The following is a 20,259-nucleotide window of genomic DNA, read 5'->3' on the forward strand; positions in this document are numbered from 1 at the left end:
ATTAATTTCTGCAATCCCTCCAGGAATCTGGTATTGCTTCTGTTTTACTATTTTGCTAGGCAGGGGCAGTTCTAGTGGCTTCCACTTGGCCTTTCCCACCATAATAGCCCTCACTCCATGAGACAGGGAACCAATGTGCGGAATCTGCCAGTTGCTGAGCATGTCTATTTCAATTATGCATTCTGGAACTGGGGAAATAACCACAGAATGGGTTCAGGGACACATAGGACCAACTGTGAGACAGACCTGAGCTAAAACTCCATTGATAACCTGACCTCCATAAGCCCCAACTCTGACTGGTGCAATAGAGTGATGTTTTGGGTCTCCTGGAATTAATGTCACTTCTGTACCAGTGTCTAATAATCCCCAAAATATCTGATCATTTCCTTTTCCCCAATGCACAGTTACCCTGGTAAAAGGCCATATGTCCCCCTGGGGAAGGCTAGAAGGAAGATTAACAGTATAAACTTTTGGCAGTGTAACAGGATCCTTCCCTGAGGGTACCCAGCATTCCCCTCACTCAAGGGGCTCTGGATCTGTAAACTGTCTCAAGTCTGGAAATTGATTAAGGGGATGTGACTCCCTGTTTTTGTAATTCAAGGTAGACTTTTGTTCACTTGGCCTAGAATTCTTTGGCTTATACAGATCAAACAAGAATTTAGTAGACTGCCCATCTATTTCAGTACTAGGTACTCCGTGATCTACTAGCCAATGCCATAAGTCTCTGTGAGTCAGATTATTTTGACTGCTGCTTTGAGCCTGTTTTCCATTATGGTAGCCACTGCCACCTTGTCTTTGGTGATTAACTGCTGCCATGTGGCTTCTGCCAATCCAAGATCTGATTATCCCCATTGTGTTTAAGGATTCCAGCTCAGTGACAGCCGTTCCTACAGTAATATCTGACCTTCAGAGAAGGGCGACTACAGGGCTCTTCAGGGATGATAAAGCTAGTCTCGCAAATTTATTCCTCACAATCCTGGTAAAAGGTTTGTCCTCTGGACATTCCAGGGGTGTGTACGCAGGTCTTCCATGATAAATCCACTCTAACATTCCAGTCTCTCTAAGCCTTTGAATCCCCTCCTCTATATTATACCAACACAGTTCTGGCATTACAGCCTCAGATAATGTCGCCCATCTTTTGAAACATGTTTCAGGCAACCACCCAAACAAATTGTTAATGCCCTTTCTAAACCCTCAAGCTACAACACTGAATGCAGAATCTCTGCTTTGTGGGCCCATGTCAGTAAATTCAGCTGGATCCAACTTTATATTCCTTCCACCATTATTCCACACTCTTAATATCCATTCCCACACATATTCCCCTGATTTGGAAAACTCATACAGTTCTTTTGGAGTACACTGTACTTCCTCATGGGTCACACTTTGTACCTCACCCTTCAGGGCCTGTTGGCACTTCAGTCTATTTATAGGTCTTGAAGCAAAGATAGGTCATGGGGTTGTGTCGTGAAAAGAATTAGAAGTATCCTCCAAGCCATTTACCTCAGGACATTCTGTTGTAGTTTCATCTCATGAAACAGGATTAATCTCTTCAGACAGAGGAGTGAGGGCTGCTTCCTCAGGGGAGGTGAACAGAGGTTTAGCAGGCACTGAAGGGTTAATCTCTTTAGATGGAGGTTGGATGGCAGGCTCCTCAGGGCAGACTGTAGGTCAGGAAGCCATTTTCTCAAAGCAGTCTGGAGGTTGGGTAGCTGTCTCCTCAGGGCAGACTGTTTCCTCAGGACAGACCATTACAGGTATATCTATCAAAGACTCTGTATATCTAACAGAATCCAGTTTTCCAGTGTCCTCACTGCCATTATTATCAATCCATATGTCACCATCCCAAGTTTCAGGATCCCATTCTTTTCTAATCAATGCCTTTACTTTAACAGCAGACACACTGTGAGGTTGAGATTTTAGTTTACGTTGTAAATCTGCTACTCACACAATGAGACTCTGGGTCTAGTTTTCAGAAATCTCAAGTCTGCAGCCACAGGAAATAAGATTTTCTTTCAGGGCACACATAGAAAACTTTACATCTGTCATATGGCACTTAAGTTTCAATTTTGAAGCCTTTAGCTCATCCTTTTCTCTTATAACTTTAGTGTATCTAAGCGTGACCAGCCAACCTCATTATACCTTATAACCCTGCAAAACTCTGTGAATGTGTCAAAAACACTGTCACCCAGAGCCTTGCTTTGTACAAGAGTATGATTAGGAGATTAAATGGTGATATTTTGCATATCTCCATTGCCAACTCATGCCATAGACTGTAACTGCCATCTTGATTATTGGAAATGGTGTCATTAGTGCCTTTGAATCTAATCAGAGTAGAAAACCAATTGTAAAAGTCCATTTTAAGATTCTGTTTCTCAAGAACCACTCCTGGTACCAAGTTGTATTAGTTAGGGTTCTCTAGGGAAACAGAATCAACAAGAGATATCTATAAATATAAGATTTTATAAAAGTGTCTCACGCAACTGTGTGTATGCACGAGTCCAAATTCCGTAGAGCAGGCAGCAAACTGGCAACTCCAATGAAGGTGTTTGATGAACTCCTCAGGAAATCCTTCTCTGGCTAGCTGAAGCAGTGAAGGTCCTCTCCCTCTCTTTCTTAAAAGCCTTCAACTGATTGGATTAAATCCAGCTGATTGAATTCTCTCATTGCGGAAGACACACCCTTTGTTGATGTAATCAGTCGGAGCTGTAGTCAATTGACTGATGATTTAATAAACCAGCCTTCTGGTTTATTAACCAGCCACAAATGTCCTTGAAGTAATGGTTAGGCAAGTGCTAGCTTCACCAGACACCTGGACACCATGACCAGGCCAAATTGACACATGAACCTAACCATCACAGATATCATAGAGTTTAATTGAATCAATTCATGAACTGGGGGGATTCCAGTCACCATGAGGTAGAGAGGAGTTCCATGAGTAGAGAGAACAGGCTTATATAGACAGAAAAAGGGAGGAAATCTTCACTGGTTAATGCAAGTTACATTTATTAGCATGTTTAGCGCAGGCAGTTGCTTAGCAATAAGGAAGTTAGCTGGGGTAAGAGTAGGGAGTTAGCAATAGCTGGTTGGCTGGTTTAAATTCTGTTTTCTGGGCCAGCCAGGCATTTACAGGGAATAGAAACTTAGATTTTAGTTTGGCTGATATGGGGCTTGGCAGAAGTGCCTCTGTATTGGGCCTATTAAATTTTGTTTGTCAGAAATCAAAGGAAGGGAGGAGACAGGTTATCCTGATTTTTGATACACTAGAATGCTCAGTTTAACACCATCCCCAGGTAATTTGTGTACGCAAAAGTTTGAGAAGCACTGCTAGGCCACCTCCCTGGAAGCACTTTTTAATGGGGTTAGTTTGTTAAAATGGTAATTCACCCTTTGATTCCAGACAATATGGGATGAGAGTAACAGAATGTCACGATGAAAGGACCACGGAAATGTCACCTGAGCCCTCTCCACAAGGACTGTGATGGTGCTTTAGCTCCTTGAAGCAGAGCTTGTCCGTGCAAGTGCCTAAGGTGGGTGGGACAGCCCAGTCAGGGGAAAACCTTAGTGATCAAGTCATAATCAGCCAGCTGGGTGAGCCAGCCTGCAGCTGTCGCAGAGACAGTGTATTCCTCTTGTACTCCTCCCTTCTAGACAGGGTATAAATGACCTTGGCGCCTGGCAGCCCACCCCAACGCTCTCCCTCTTCCCTGCCTTTTATTTCTTCAACCCTCCACAGTTCTTAGCTGGCATTATTTTACAGATTTGCTCGCCGACTTGTTTATCTATAGTGTAATCCCCTCCCGACCTCTGACAGGTCCTGAGCCGCAGCCAGCCCTCCCTAACATTTGTTCAATGGCAATAAAGTTATGAGCAAATAGATCCACATGCATCAGGTTTATTCTGATATTAACTTCAGGAAACACCTCTTCCTTCTTCCCCTCTCTCTAATACTCGCATCCTCTGCATTCACCTGCTTTCAAAAAGCTACTGGGGTTTTCCTAATAAAGGACCAAGATAAGTACCTCAACTTTACTATTCTTTCAGGATAGCTCTACTGTTTGGATTCATTCATTTCCCTTCAAAGTCATTAAAAACTGCTTATATTAATACTTCTATTTATGCTAAGAGTGAGGCATCACAAATGCTTTCATTCATTCATTCCACGAAAAAATATTTATTGAATGCTTACTACCTGCCAGGTAATGTGCTAAACGCTGGGAGAGAAAGGTGAGCCAAGCATGCCCTATGCCATGTAAATTGGAACCATGAGGGGAAAGCAAGCATCAGTGTTCTTGTTTCATCTGGAATGGTCCCCTGCCTTACCTGGTCAGACGGCAGCCCTGTGGAGGCTGTGGAAAGAGCAGGTGGGAGGCCCACCTAAGAGGACACAGGAAACAGAGGCCTGGTTGATAACCCGAGTGGAAAAATAGCATTCCAAGGCTGCACATGTCCGCTGTCCTGAGACCAGGCACCCTGGACACAATAGCTAGCGCCCCACGTGCAGAGGGAAAGAACAAATGGACACACTGCCTTCCTTCGGGGGATTTAGACAAGCTCAGACGGCCCTTTCCCTCAGCCTTCTTCTTCCCTGCTAAGTACCCAGAAGGGTGCGTGGGGAGTGGGGGCTTGGGGAAGGGCAGGTAGTCCCAGCAGATTGATGGGGAGGTGCACCCCAGCACTCCAGAGATGAAATCGACACATTTTCATAGAGCGCAAGCCACAGAAACAGATCTCAAGACACATGCACACCTGGTACATTTAAAAATTTTACCCATTGGGAATTGAAATGGTTACTTTTAATGAGACTGTAGGACGTGTAGAGAAATACAGACAAGCAACCATTCATCCATTGATCCGGAAGATAGGTATTGATTATCTTCCATGCTCCAGGCACAGGGCTGGGTCCTGGTGGAACGATGGTCACCACACCCACTGCCTGCTTTCTGGGAGTTGACAGTCACTCAGGGACACGGGCCAAATTAACACAACATTATGAGGGAATCATGCTTGGTGGAATTTTTATCCCATCCCAGGAGGGCTCCAGGTGGAGGTGAGGCCTGGCTGGGGTCTGAAGGATGAGAAGCAGAAATCAGGCAGGGTGTCCGTTGAAAGGTGGGTTAGGGGAAGAGGGTATAATCCGGACCTTGCTGCACGAAGGGGGCGTGGACCAGCAGTATCCACACCAGTTGGGAGATGGTTAGGGAAACCTCACCCCAGACCTACAGAATCACAATGTGCATTTTAACAAGATCCTCGGGTGATTGTGTGCACATTATAGTCTGAGAAGTCCCGATCCAGAGAATTCTATGCAAAAGGAATCAGCTATACAACAGCTTGGAGGCAAGAGAGGATCTGGGCCCATTTGGAAAAGTGCAGGTGAGCAGAAGAGTGAGAAGGAGAGAAAGAGGGAGGTTTGCAAATAAGTCCCATCTCTGTCTTCCATAACTGAGGCCAGCAAACCCTGGGATTTAAGTTTCTTGGCTCATTTTATCTCATTTCTCTTGCATTGCAGTGATTCCCTCTCTTTCAAATGAATGAAAACGCAATCAATAAACATTGATTCAGAGAATCTCAGGAGAGAACACAGCTTTCTATCAGTGGGTAATTTAGTGTTTCGGGCCAAGGATGTGAATTTCCACTAGAATGTTCTTTCCTTGCATATGCAGGGTTATGTGAATGTTATGCGAATGTGAATGCCCTAAAGGGTACCCAAATATGAAAGCCCTAAAGCCTACCCAAATGATGTGGCAGAGCAAGCGGGGAAACCTAAATGGCAAGTGGGTCAGAGAGGTGAAACAATAGCTCACAAAACCGGTGATGCACAGAGAAAGAGAAAATCAAACTTGCTAATAGAATAAGCAGATGCCTCCAAAAGTAGCAAGGATTTAAAAATAATAGTATCAATATGTCAAGTGACCAATCTCCTCCACTGCTGAGCAGGTATGAATTTGGACCACCTCTCTGAAAACCTGTCCACAGAGCTGTCTGACAGAGCCTGTTTCGTGTGACACAGGGACATTGTCTGCTCTAGCTACCGAATGATGCTGTCAGGAAGATGAAGAGAGAAAGTACAGAAGAAGCAAGTATAGAGAAAACATACAAGATGAACATTTCCTGGCTATAAAACTATTCTGGTAATCAAAACATTAATCAGCTATGGCACTGGTTGCCATGCAGCATCTTGGACTTCTATTTTTTAACCTCTCTGTACTGGGACAAGTCTTTATTTCACAAAGAACTGCTTCTGGGGGGACAGAGATGCTGGACGGCGTCATCTCCTTCAAGGCTTTGTGCCTTCAGGCCATCTCCATTGAAGCCCTGCTAGATTCTAGCCTGGGAAGATTCAGGGAGCCCATCCCAGGTGGCAGTGTGGGCATCTGTTCTGGTTGTCTGGAGCCTATCATATGCCATTTATTACATAATGTGTGATCATTTCTGACTCCAGTGATGGTGTCAGAATATAGGGTGCCCAGAGGTTGGAGTGTGGTAGGTGTTTGGTGGAAGAGGTGGATTTGGGTTAGTTTGGGCATTGGAAGTGTTTAGGCTGGAAGTGGCACAGTCCATGGACAACATGGGAGAGGCTAAGGGCTAGAAGATGAGGACACCAACTCAAGAGTCCAGAAGGTGGATAATTAGAACAATGCAGTGACAGTGGGAAGACTTGCACTGTTTCTGAGGTAGAACGGAAAGGGTTAAGGATGAGTTGGGTGTGGAGGCATGAAGGAATGGGAGGAGACAAGAGTGATGCAGTCTTCCAGCCCAGGCAGACAGAGAACACAAAAAGGATGGGATCAAGTGTGATAGATAGGGAGAAAATAAAGGACTAGGCTTGCTATTGTTGCTTTTTAATAGTGGTTTCTGATTATAGAAGTAATATCCAATTAGGAAATATAGAAAGTTTTAAAGAAGAATATTTAAAGTCACCTGTAATTCTTTTAGAGGTAACTTTAACTTTTTTGTTGCATTTCTTTCTAGACTTTGCTCTTTTTTCTGTATGAGTATATGTGTGTGTGTCGGGGGGTGCATTTAAAATTGTTAATCACACTGCATGGATATTTTATATAATTTTTATCTTAATATACTTACTTCCTGACATTAAAATTATTCAAATACATTTTTAATAGTTGCTGAATATTCCACCTTATGGATATGTGATAATTACTTTGACTATTTTTACTGTTGCAGATTCAGATCACTTCCATTTTTCTTTACCCTCTTGAACAATACTGCAATGAGCATGTTTGTAATAATCTTTATCCAAATTTCAATGATAAAATTTAAATATTTAAAAATAACAGAACTAAAATACTACGGTGGCTAAAAAGAAAACTGTTTCAAAATATATACAATAAAAACAGCAGGCCAGACTTCCAGGATGAACTTCAGTATGAAATTCAGCAACTTCCCCCTTTTCTCTTGGAAATCACAGAAAAGCAACAAGAAAAATGAAACAAAACAAAACAAACTACAAAGACCTGGACCCTGCATTTTCAGTGAAACTAACAGAGATAGATAAGTGGCAGATGCCAGAGAATGTGTAGAAGCTGCCAGAAGGAGCTAAGATAGGGCAGAAGTCATGGGGAAGAAACGCAGAGCAGAAGGATCGCGAGTGGTTAGGGGGTCCAGCAGCAGGCAATCTCAGAAAGCACCAGGAAAAATTCATTTCACCAAATGAGGGGCTCACAAGGAAGTGCAAAAGCCTCATTCCTTCTTTTCAACAATGGGAATGGAAGAGGAGAGTGAGTGGGCTGGCAGAACTCCTCAGAGAATCAGAAGAATTAGGGCTGTGACACTGTGTACATACATGTTCCAAATTTTCAGAAAATAGTCTATATCTGTAGCAGTAGGAGGGAATATTGGAATTTGGGACCTGGAAGGCTACCTAGACCTCCCATCCTATTGGACCTTCCTGCAAATGGATGGCCAAGGAAAATCCAATTCATTCCATCATAAGTGTTTTTAAACAGGAACTCAGGCAGAATTGATATGCAGACATTAGGTGAAAAAAATTGCATAAAAAGCAGCAAAACTTACCATCTAATGAAGATCACTCAAACAAAAAGGTTTTCAGAGAGCAGATAAAAAAAAATAAGCAAGCATTTCATCAAAAATTAAAAACAAAACTTGCTGAAGCAATTATTTCCCTGAGAAACACCCATAATGAAGAATTGCAAAAATTTCAGAGAAGAAGTGACAAGATATTAGGAAGAGATGAAATGTGATCTGACTAAACTCAAGAAAGACATTGAAGAAAAACAAATATAACAGGTAGGGATAAGAAGCACTAGGGAAAATTGTCACTAATGAAAACTTAGTAAAGAACACAGTGGGTAGAAATGAAGCAAGCAAAAAATATTATGGAGATAAAAGAATATTTTTAAAGTATAAAAATGGTAGATAGAAGATAGGCAAGGCAGATATAACAAATGTATAATTGAAGTCCACATTAAAAGGGAGAGGGACTAAAACAATGGGTCAGAAGTATTTAACTTCCTTGTACCAGGAAATCTGACCTCAGATGATTGGCATGAGACATATCCTAGTAAGTCTGGGGGATTTTAAAGATAAAGAAAGACTCTTTGGGAAGGCCAGGAAAGAATATCACATCACTTAGCAAGATGGGGAGGGGGGTGATTAAGCCTGGTCTCAGATTCCCCCAAAGCAATATTCAAAGCCAGAAGACAATAATGCAAAACCTTCAAGATACTTAAGAAAAGAAAAAGTAAAACAAGGATTTCATATCCAGCCATTTTTAAAGTATGAAGTCTACAAACAACTTTAATAAGCAAGAACTCAGGAAATAACTCTTTCTAAAAGTTATTTTTGAGGAAACCACTAGAGGAAAACATTAGCGAATTAAAAGGCGATGGGGAAAACGATGGCAAAAATAAATGGTGAACACTCAGAGATGAGGTAGAACAGAAAGTAAATTTTACATATCCTGAGCAATGTAGAAATGTTACAACTAACAAAAACTGAGAAGAAAAGCAGGGAGGAAGGTAGGAAATAGAATAAATTCATTGTTTCATGTATAGTGGCTGGGAGCCAACAGAAACAAATAAAGCTAACAACTCAATCAAGAGAAGTCTACATATATATAACCATACATGGATCATTTTTTTCCCAAACACAGACTCCCTCCTGTCATCCCCCGGTAACCTATAACCTGCTTTCTATCTCTGTAAATTTGCTATTTCTAGCCATCTTTTATAAGTGATATCATGTAGTATTTGTCTTTACGTGCTTTGCTTATTTCATGGAGCATAATGTTTTCAAGTTTCTTCCATGTTGCAGCATGTCTCCTGTGTCAGTTTGGATGTATTATGTGCCCCCAAGCGACATTATCTTTGATACAATCTTGCGTGGGCAGACATATTAGTGTTAATTAGATTGGAATCCTTTGAGTGTTTCAATGAAGATGTGACCCACCCAACTGTGGGTGATGACTCTGATTGGATAGTTTCCATGGAGGTGTGGCCCCACCCATTCAGCATGGGCCTTGATTAGTTTACTAGAGCACTATATAAGCTCAGACAGAAGGAGCAAGCTTGCTACAGCCAAGAGGGACATTTTGAAGAATGCACAGGAGCTGAGAGAGTAGCTGCAGCTGAGAGACACATTTTGAAGATGACCGTTGGAAGCTGACACTGATATTTTGGAGAATGCCACTTTGAAACGCAACCTGGAGACAAGCAGACACCAGCCACGTGCCTTCCGAGCTAACAGAGGTTGTCCAGATGCCAATGGCCATCCTTCAGTGGAGGTACTCAATTGATGCCTTATCTTGGACACTTTATGGCCTTAAGACTGTAACTTTGTAACCAAATAAACCCCCTTTATAAAAGCCAATCCATTTCTGGTGTTTTGCTTAATGGCAGCACTAGCAACCGGAACACCTCCTAACTTCATTCCTTCTTGTGGCTGAATACTATTCCACTGTGTAGATGTACCACATTTTGTTCATTCATGTGTTGGTAGACACTTAGGTTGCTTCACGTTTTGGCTATTGTGCATAATGCTGCTATGAACATTGGGGTACGAGTAACTGTTTGACACCATCTTTTCACTTTCTTTGGGTACCTAGAAGTATAATTGCTGGGTCATATGGTAATTCTATATGTAACTTTTTGAGGAAATACCATATTGTTATACAGTTAGCAATGAATATGAAGATGGATTAAAATCAGAGGGTGGTAGAAAGGGAGATGGTGGGAATAGATTGTCTAAAAATATAGGACTAAGGGACTCTCTCTCTGCTATTACATAGAGCTATAGTTATAAGGTCACCTCTATACCAAAAATGCAAACTTTTTGAATAAAAGAACTATACATGAAAAACAAAGCAAAGCAAACATCCCATAGTGAAAGGAAAAAATCTGTACAAATGTAAACATAAAACAGGCCAGAAGCAAGACTGTTTTGCCATTTCAATGAATGTAAATGGATTTTAACTCATTTTTTTTAATGTGGCAAAAATCTATAACAAAATTCATTGTATTACCCATTTTAAAGTGTACAATTCTGTGATATGTAGTGCATTCATAATATTGTGCAACCCTCACCACTATCTAGTTCCAGGGTCTTTCCAATCAGCCATATTTGGAAACTCTGTGCCAATTAAGCAGCCACTTCACATTCCCTCTTCCCCACAGCCACTGGCAATAAGCAGTCTGTTTCTTGGCTCTAAGGATTTACCTATTCTGGATATTTCGTACAAATGGAAGCACACAATATGTGGGCTTTTGTGTCTGGCTTCTTTCACTCAGCATAATGTTTTCAAGCTTCATCCATGTTGTACCATGTATCAGTACTTCATTCCTTTTTATGGCCGAATAAAATCTCATTGTATGGGTTTAGAACATTCTGTTTATTCATCCGTTGGTGTATATTTGGGTTGTTTCCATCTGTTGGCCATTGTGAATGACTCCACTATGAAGATTCATGTACAAGTTTTTGTCTTAATAACTCACTTATTTTTTTAAAAAAATCTCTGGATTGTGGGGAAAAAAGATTGGCTCAAACTGTATAGGTGGTTCAGAAAGGCTGAAAATAAAAGGATGGGTGCTGCACAGCAAGCTGATGTAAACAAGGATAAAGCAGGGTCTGGGGTCTCCTACTAGTAGAGAAAGATTTTAAGCCAAGGGTACTAAATGAAACACAGAAGAGCACTTTGCCTTATTTGCTAAAAGGGTGATTTGATTGAATATATAATATATAACACGTATGACAAGTAATATAATAGCATCATTCATAAAATGGAGATGAGCTCTACAGAAGCAGACAGAAGCACATTGATAGATTTTAATTTACCTCTCTCAATCCATGACAGATTATGTTCAGGTAAACAGTGTAGAAAACCTACACAGTGTAAGAAAGTAGAATTGAAGAACATATTACAAATGGATCAAAGGTTTAAATGTAAAAAATGAAACCATAAATATACTAGTAGAAAACATGGGACAATTTCTTTATAAACCTGGAGTTAAGAAATTCTTGCTAAATGATTCAAATCCAGAAGCATTATTAGAAAAGATTTAGTGAATTTGAGTATGTGTGTGTGTATATACCTTTCTGGAAGGCAGAAACAAAACAAACAAATGAAAACCAGCACGAGCAAAGTCAAAAGACCTGATAAACTGGCTAAGATATTTGCAACTGAAAATCTCCTTACATTAAAAAAAAAATTTAATCACCACATATGACTCTTCCTATGTGCAGGCCTCATACTAACATATTACAGATATCATCTCTGTTAATCTCTATAATAACCCTGGGAGGCAGAATTATTATTAGAACCATTTCACTGGAAAATCAAAGCAGGAAGAGATTAAGTAATTTGTTACAGTTGCACAGCTAGTATGACACTATTATGTAAAAATACCTCAATAGATAGAGCCTGTAAAATATATGATGATTCCTTAGAAATTGATAAGCAAAAGACCAAAAGCCTAATAGAATAATGGGCAAAAGATTTGAACGGTTCATGGAAAATGAACCATAGTAGATTCTTAAATGTCTGAAGATGCTCAACCTCATTCATAACCCTGAACAAATAAGAACTACACCCAAACATCGTTCCTCACTCATCAGCCTCACAAAAATCCAAAGGTTGAATAACACAGTTCTGATGAGAGAAGAAGGGACACTCATCACTCCTTGTGGGAGCGTGAATTCGAATAACCCCTAAAGAGGGCAGTTTGACAGTACTTGTCAAAATTATAAATGCAGGTGTCTTTTGACCCAGCAGTTCTCCTCGTGGAAATGTACCATACAGTTGGACTTGCCTCCATGGTGATGTTTGTATACGGTTGTTCATTGCAGCAGGGTTTTCAGGAGCAGGACGGGGAAGCCATCGGATGCCTGCCAGCCTGGGGCTGGCAACACAAAGCCTGGCACATCCATATCTAAATAGGATATGGAGCAATTGTCAATGTAAACTACGTGGATAAAAGGGAAGAAAGCAGAACAGCCTGTATAGTTTGTTATCTTTTGTGCCAGAGAAAGGGAAAATGAGAATATATGTTGATAAATGCATACAGATAATTTGGAATGCTACAGAGCAAACTACTAACAGAGGTGACCTTGGCAGAGGTGGGAGGTAGTGTTAAAAGAAATAAAACGAAATAGAGTTTCTATGGCTAAGAGATTTAAAATGGAGTCGGGAAGTCATTCCGGAGGTTACTCTTATGCAAGTCTCAGCCAGAGATCACAAACTACCAAAGTACGCAAAGCCTCAAGCAACAAAACCCTACGGACATCCTACATCATAAGCAAACCACGAGATAAAGACCTCACTTAACTCTCTAAACTGAAGGACAATTACAGTACCCACAAATATCCAACAACCAAAAAAAAAACGGCTTGTCTAATCTTCTTTCCCTTTAAAAACCCTTCCCTGGAAATGCCAAGACGGGACAGAATTTGGTTGCTACCTGAATATGTGCTCCCTGATTTGCAATTCTAAGACCCCAAGTAAATGCCTATATTGCCTTGCAGCTCAGTTCATTATTTCTCCATTGATAGGAAGTGTTGTCAGAAACGGAGTCTGAAGTGACCCAGCGACCTGACTCCAGAGCTGTCGTTGGACTTGAGCTTGGGACTCAGAGCCCTTGAGCTCTGTCATCTCCCCGATGGCCCCAGGTTCCTGTCAGTGAGTCCTCTCAGCTCCGAAACTTCTTCTTTTTGGTTGAAGCCCTAGCCTTTCCTTGGGTGTCTTCTGGTAAAGGGCATTTTGCACTTTGGTTCTTTTGGTTTGGGCTTGTGGCCGAAACCCCATGTGGAAACTTTTGTTTGCTTTGGACTGCTGACAGTCCTGCTGTGGTCGGCTTCTGGCAGAAACCTGTTTGTGTTTGCCCCTTTTGGTAAAGGAAAACTTCCTCATCGGGTGAGTATTCAAATGGGACTATATTCCCACTTTGGTAATGAGCTCTCTTCAGTGGAGGGACAGCTCCCTGGCAATCACTTCTACGTCTGCTATTTTGGTGGGCACAGACTGCATTTAAATGCCGCTTGAGCGCCCGCCATCTTTTGATCAGAAGCCTTGGCTTCCGCAGAACGTGACTCCCGTGAAAGGATAAAGTGGTCACGGACGGGCTAGGTTGACACAAGGTCACCAGCTACCTTCAAGACAATTTTCATGCAACAGACACCTGGTCACGGGTCGGACAACTAGCACACAGGCTGTCTGCCAGGCAAAACAAGTATCCCATGAAAGGCACACCAAAGCTTCACACCTGCCGCAAACCCACGCAATTCCCCTGAGACGTAGGCTTTAGGATCACTCACAATCAGAACTAACTAAAACGATAGGTTCAAATCCATCTAAGAACTCTAAAGGTGCACTGTCTTCTAGCTGACCAGCTGGCTTCATGGACAAAAATTAGGTTATGTCTCAAGTAAAACTTTATCCCATTGGACCTGGAACCCCAGAGAAAATCTAAACCAAACGAACGGAAAATCCACTGAAGGTCCAGTGGGTTTTGCCAAAAAATTCAATCTTGTTAGACTTACAAGCCTGGAACTGTTAGGGAAGGTCATGCCCAAATCTGGATAGACAAAAGTAATTGGGAAAGTCCCTTATTTGACTTTTCAAAAGGAAGAGCTACTGACAAACTGAAGGATTAAAGCTTGTTAAGGAAATTCATAAGGTCATAAGGTCACATCTGAAGTTTTTTCCCCCAAATTACTGATTGGAGAAAAATTCAACAATGCACCCAGAAACCTGATGAGCCCATATATGAGTATTATAACAGACTTGAAAGAAACATTTAAACAATTCTCAGGTCTTGACCATATTAACTTCAAAACCTCTACCCTATTTAATTCTACTTTTGCTAACAGTCTTTCACAAGAACTAAGCACCATGCTAAAACATAAACACCTAACTTAGGCCCCCATGGAACTTAATGATTGAATAAATCTTACAGGTCAATTAGATCACACCTTTAAAAATGCTAAAAGAAGAAAGCCACCCGAGCTCAAATAGCGGCTAAGTAAGCCCCCACAGCCCCTCCCCAGGCACCAGGGTTCAGGGCGCTAGTACCTGTAATTACTGTAAACAACCCAGATATTGGGAAAAAGACAGCCCAGAACTTCCCCAGACAGCAGCAAACTGCGACTGCAAGGGCTGCCCAGGAAACCACCTGTTGGCTTTTCCAATTGTTCACGTCACATCTTTAGGTGAAACGAATCTGATGATTGGAAACATTCGGAAACTGGGGCTTAGGGGCTCTAATAGTTACCAGGGCCACTTCCTCTCTCTTGAATCCCACTGCTCCAACTAACCCTCCTCCCCGGAGTACAGGAACAGTTCAAATGGTGGGAGTCTCCAGCAAACCTGTGACCATTTTTAATTCCCTCAATTTCATTTCAGTTAGGATCTATACAGGCACACATCAATTTTTCTCTTATTAGAGAAGTTGTGAGTTTAGAGAGCAATCATGCACAAAATGCAGGATTCCCATATACCACCCCACCCACAAACTACAACTTGCATTGGTGTGGCTCATTTGTTACAATTGACAGCACACTTTATAATTGTACTATTAAAGTCCATGGTTTAACTTAGGGCTCACGGTCTGTGTAGTGCGGTCCCATGAATCTTTTTTTTAAAGTTTTTATTCTGTTACCATATATACAGTCTAACATTTCCCCTTTTAATTACATTCAGATATATATTTCAGTGCTGTTAATTGCATTCACAATCTTGTGCTAGCATCCCCAGCATCCACTACCAAAACATTTCCATCATTCCAAGTAGGAATGCTCTACATTTTAAGCCTTAACTTCTCATTCCCTATTCCCCGCTGAGCCCCCATTTCCTGGTAAACTTTATTCTAGATTCTGACTCTATGAGTTTGCTTATCCTAATTGTTTCTAATGAGTGAGATCAAACAATATTGTCCTTTTGTGTCTGGCTTATTTCACTCAACATGATGTCTTCAAGGTTCATCCGTGTTTTCACATGTATCAGGACTTCATTCCTTTTTATGGCTGAATATTCTATTGCATATATACCACATTTTATTTATATTCTTTGGTTGATGGACCCTTGGGTTGCTTCCATCTTCTGGCAGTTGTGAATAATGCTGCTATGAGTGTCGGTATGAGAATATCTGTTCGAGTCCCTGCTTTCAGTTCTTTTGGGTATATACCTAGTAGTGGGATTGCTGGATTATATGGTAGTTCTATATTTAGCTTTCTAAGGAACCACCAAACTCTTCCACAGCAGATGCAACATTTTACATTGCCATCAGCAATAAATGAGGGTTCCTATTTTTCCACGTCCACTCCAATGCTTGTTATTTTGTTTCTTAAATAGCAGCATTCTAATAGGTGTGAAATGGTATCTCATTATGGTTTTGATTTGCATTTCCCTGATGGCTAATGAAACTGAGCATCTTTAAATGTGCTTTCTGCTCATTTATATGTCTTCTTTGCAGAGATGTCTGTTCAAGACTTTTGCACATTTTTCAATTGGATTGTCTTTAGTCTTAAGCTGGAAGATTTCTTTATATATTCTGGATATTAATCCCTTATTGGATATGTGGTTTCCAAATATTTTCTCCCATTGTGTAGGTTGTCTTTTTACTTTCCTGATAAAGTCTTTTTAAGAACAAAATTTTTTATTTTGATGAGGTCCCACTTACCTATTTCTTCTTCTGTTGCCTGTGCTTTGGGTACATGGTCTAAGAAACCATTGCCTAACACAAGGTCCTGAAGATGCTTCCTTACATTGTATTCTAGGGGTTTGATAATTCTAGCTCTTATATTAAAGTCTTTGATCCATTTTGTATATGGTGTGAGGTAGGGGTCCTCCTTCCTGTTTTTGCAAATGGGGATCCAGTTTTCCCGGCACCATTTGTTGAAGAGACTAATCTTTCCCAATTGAGTGGTCTTTGGCACCTTGTCAAAAATCAGTTAGCCATAAATGTGAGGGTTGATTTCTGAACTTTCATTTCTATTCCAGTATTCTGTTTGTCTGTCCTTGTGCTGATACCCGTGCTGTTTTGATTACTTTGGCCTTGTAATAAGTTGTAAGATTGGGAAGTGTGAGTCCTCCAACTTCATTCTTCTTTTTCAAGATGGCTTTAGCTATTTTGGGCCCCTTACCCTTCCATTTAAATTTGATGATTGGCTTTTCTATTTCAGCAAAGAAGGTTGTTGGAACTTTGAGTATTGCATTGAATCTACAAATTTCTTTGGGTATTATTGACATCTTAATGATACTTAGTCTTCCATTCATGAAACTGGAATATCCTTCCATTTATTTAGATCCTCATTTATTTCTTTTAGCAATGTTCTGTAGTTTTCTGTACAAGTCCTTTACATCCTTGATTAGATTTATTCCTAGATATCTGATTCTTTTACTTGCTATTCCTAATGGATTTTTTTCTTGTTTTCTTCTTCCAATTGTTCATTGCATGTATATAGAAACACTACTGATCAGGGAATGTTGATCTTGTACTCTGCCACTTTGCTGATTCACTTATCTCTAGGAGATTTGTTGTGGATTTTTTCAGGATTTCTATATACAGGATCATATCATCTGCAAATAGGGAAATGTTTTATTTATTTATTTATTTTTTTGAACAGTTTTATTCACACACCATACATTCCCTCCTTAGTAAACAATCAAAGGTTTCCAGTATAATCACATAGTTATGCATTCACCACCACAATCTGTATGAGGATATATCCATTTCTTCTGCAAAGAAAGGAAGAGAAGAAAAAAGAAACAGATAAAGAAAAAAAATGATGACAAAAATATAAAATAAAAAATAAAATAAAATACAATAGAAAGGTCAACAACACCAGCAACACCAAGAGTCCCACACCCCTCCCTTATATCCATTTAGCTTTGGTATATTGCCTTTGTTTCAAATAATGGAAGTGCCTTCCAATGTTACTGTTAGCTATAGACTCTAGTTTGCATTGATTGTATTTTTCCCCAATACCATTCCCTTTTCAACACCTTGCAAAGTTGACATTCATTTGTTCTCCCTCATGTAAAAACATTCTTATGTTCGTATATTTAATCACAATCATTGACCACTTGAGGTTTCACTAAGTTATATGGTCCCAGTCTTTATCTTTTATCTTTCCTTCTGGTGTCATACATACCCCTAACCATCAACTTTCAACTGTACTGATAGTCATCTTTGTTCAGTGTACTTACACTATTGTGTCACCATCACAAAGCATCGTGCTATCCATTTCTGGATCTCTACAATCCTCTTGAACACTCTACTTTCCTTCAGCATCAAATGTCCAATCTCTACCCTCTTTCTATCTCCTGATATCTTCATTTCTATACTCTTCTCCAAACCTCTCTTTCCTGTCTTTTCCTATCTGTCTGTAGCATTCCCTTTAGTATTTCTTATGGAGGAAATCTTCTATTCACGAACTCTCTCCATGTCTGTTTACCTGTTAATATTTTAAACTCTCCTTCATTTTTGAAGGACAGTTTTGCCAGATATAGGATTCTTGGTTGGCAGTTTTTCTCTTTCAGTATCTTGAATAAATCACACCACTGCCTTTTCATCTCCATGATTTCTACTGAGAAATCTGCACTTAATCTTATTGAGCTTCCCTTATACGTGATGGATTGCTTTTCTCTTGCTGCTTTCAGAATTCTTTGACATTTGAAAATCTGGTTAGTAAGTGTCTTGGAGTAGGTCTATTTGGATCAATTCTGTTTGGGGTATGCTGCATTTCTTGGGACCTGTAATGTTATGCCTTTCATAAGAGTTGGGAGATTTTCATTGATACTCATTGATTATTTTCTCTATTATTCTTTCTGCAACTTTTCCCTTCTCTTCTCCTGGGACACCTATAACGTGATATATTCATGTACTACATGTTGTCATTCAGTTCCCCGAGACCCTGTTCATATTTTTTGATTCTTTTCCCTATCTATTCTTATTGTGTAGGATTTCAGATGTCCAGTCCTCTAGTTCTGAAATCCTTTCTTCGGCCTCTCCAAGTCTGCTATTGTGTTTTTCATCTCTTCTATTGTGCCTTTCATTCCCATAGGTTCTGTCATTTGTTTTTCAAGCTTACAAATTCTTCCTTGTGATCATCCAGTGTCTTCTTTATATCCTTTATCTCTTTTGTCACATTTTCTTTCAACTCATTGATTGATTTAACAGATTTGTTTGAACATCTTTAATTAGTTGTTTCACCTCTTGAATCTCAGTTGAGGTGTTAGTTTGTTCCCTTGCTGGGCCGTATCTACCTGTTTCCTGGTGTGGCTCATTATTTTTTGCTGCCTAGGCATCAAATTTTCTTGATTGGTTTATTCTGGAGGTTGTTTTCTTTCTTTTGCCTAAGGTTTTCTTGTTGGTTTTCTTTGATCTCTATTTTTTCTTTGTTTCTCTCACTGGCCAGTTGTCAGATTGGCTCTACCCCCCAGTTTTCTCCTCAAAATCAGGCACCCACTGTGGCCTGCCACAGGGATGGGAGGTAGGCACTGGGAACCCCGGCAAGTTCACTGTGTGTGGTAATACAAATCTGTTGGCATCCAGTGGTGCTGTGTTTTCTGCCAGTCTGCAAGACCTGGGTTTGTTTTAGAGTCCTGCTTTAACTGTTGGGTCTTCCATATTCCTCAGCCAAAATGGGCTGGGTTTCTGTATAGGGCATGTAGACCTATGGTCCTAAGAAAGGGTCTGGAGCATCTTTTTATTTTTATTTTATTTTTTTAAAATTCATTTTTTATTGAGATACATTCACATACCATGCAGTCATACAAAGTGTACATTCAATCGTTCACAGTACAATTATATAGTTGTGCATTCATCCCCCAAATTAATTTTTGAACATTTTCATTACCACACACACACAAATAATAAGAATAAAAATTAAAGTGAAAAAGAACAATTAAAGTAAAAAAGAACACTGTTTTTTTTTTTGCCCCTGTTTTTCTATTCATCCATCCATACACTGGACAAAGGTGAGTGTGGTCAATACGGCTTTCCTAATCACATTGCCACCCCTTCTTCATTGTTGTTTTCTGTATTTTTATTTTCTTCTTTTGGATGGACCATAATTTCCTGTTTCTTTTTTTGTAACTCTGGGATTTTTTCTCTGGGATATCTGTTTCTTGGTTTTGTAACCAGCTGGTTAAGACAGAGAGTTTCTTGAACTTCAGCCCTCCTATCAGGAAGGCCTGCCCAAGGTGAACGCAGTGTGCAAGGTTTTTCCTGTCTTTCTGGAACTCTGTCTTGTCCTGGGCTTTTGCCTGTTAGCTGTTTTAGCATGCCCCTGTTCACAGGAGTTTGGTTGTCTCCTAGTTTCCCAGGAGAAAGACCTCCCTCACCCAGGTGTTTGAAGCCAGCAAGCCTTTTCCCCAGACTGTCTGCCTTTATAGTTTTTACACCCCTTTCATTGTCTCACCCTGCTTTTGCCTCAATGGCACATTTTGGGAGGACAGAAACCCCAGAGAGGACTTTCCCAAGTCAGGCTTTCCCAGCCAAAACTGGGCCAGGGGCCCACATAGGGGGTGCAGACCAGCTCCAAAGTCACCTGGGAAGGGGATCAGGAAGGGTGCCAAAAGTATCTCCAATAGCTCCCTGAAGCTGAGCTTTCCTGGCTTGCCCAGCAAATGCAGCCCTTCAGCTAACTGTCCCCTGCAGCCCCGAGGAAGCCCTGTGTCTTTAAATCTCCATCACTTCCACCCCTTCCTGGTGAGGGTTGAAACAATGGCTCCCACTGCCTTTTTGGGGGGCAGGCTGAAACATATTTGCCCTCGGAGCCACCTCCAGA

This window comes from Choloepus didactylus, chromosome 1 (assembly GCF_015220235.1).
Source record: "Choloepus didactylus isolate mChoDid1 chromosome 1, mChoDid1.pri, whole genome shotgun sequence".
Classification (NCBI taxonomy): Eukaryota; Metazoa; Chordata; class Mammalia; order Pilosa; family Megalonychidae; genus Choloepus; species Choloepus didactylus.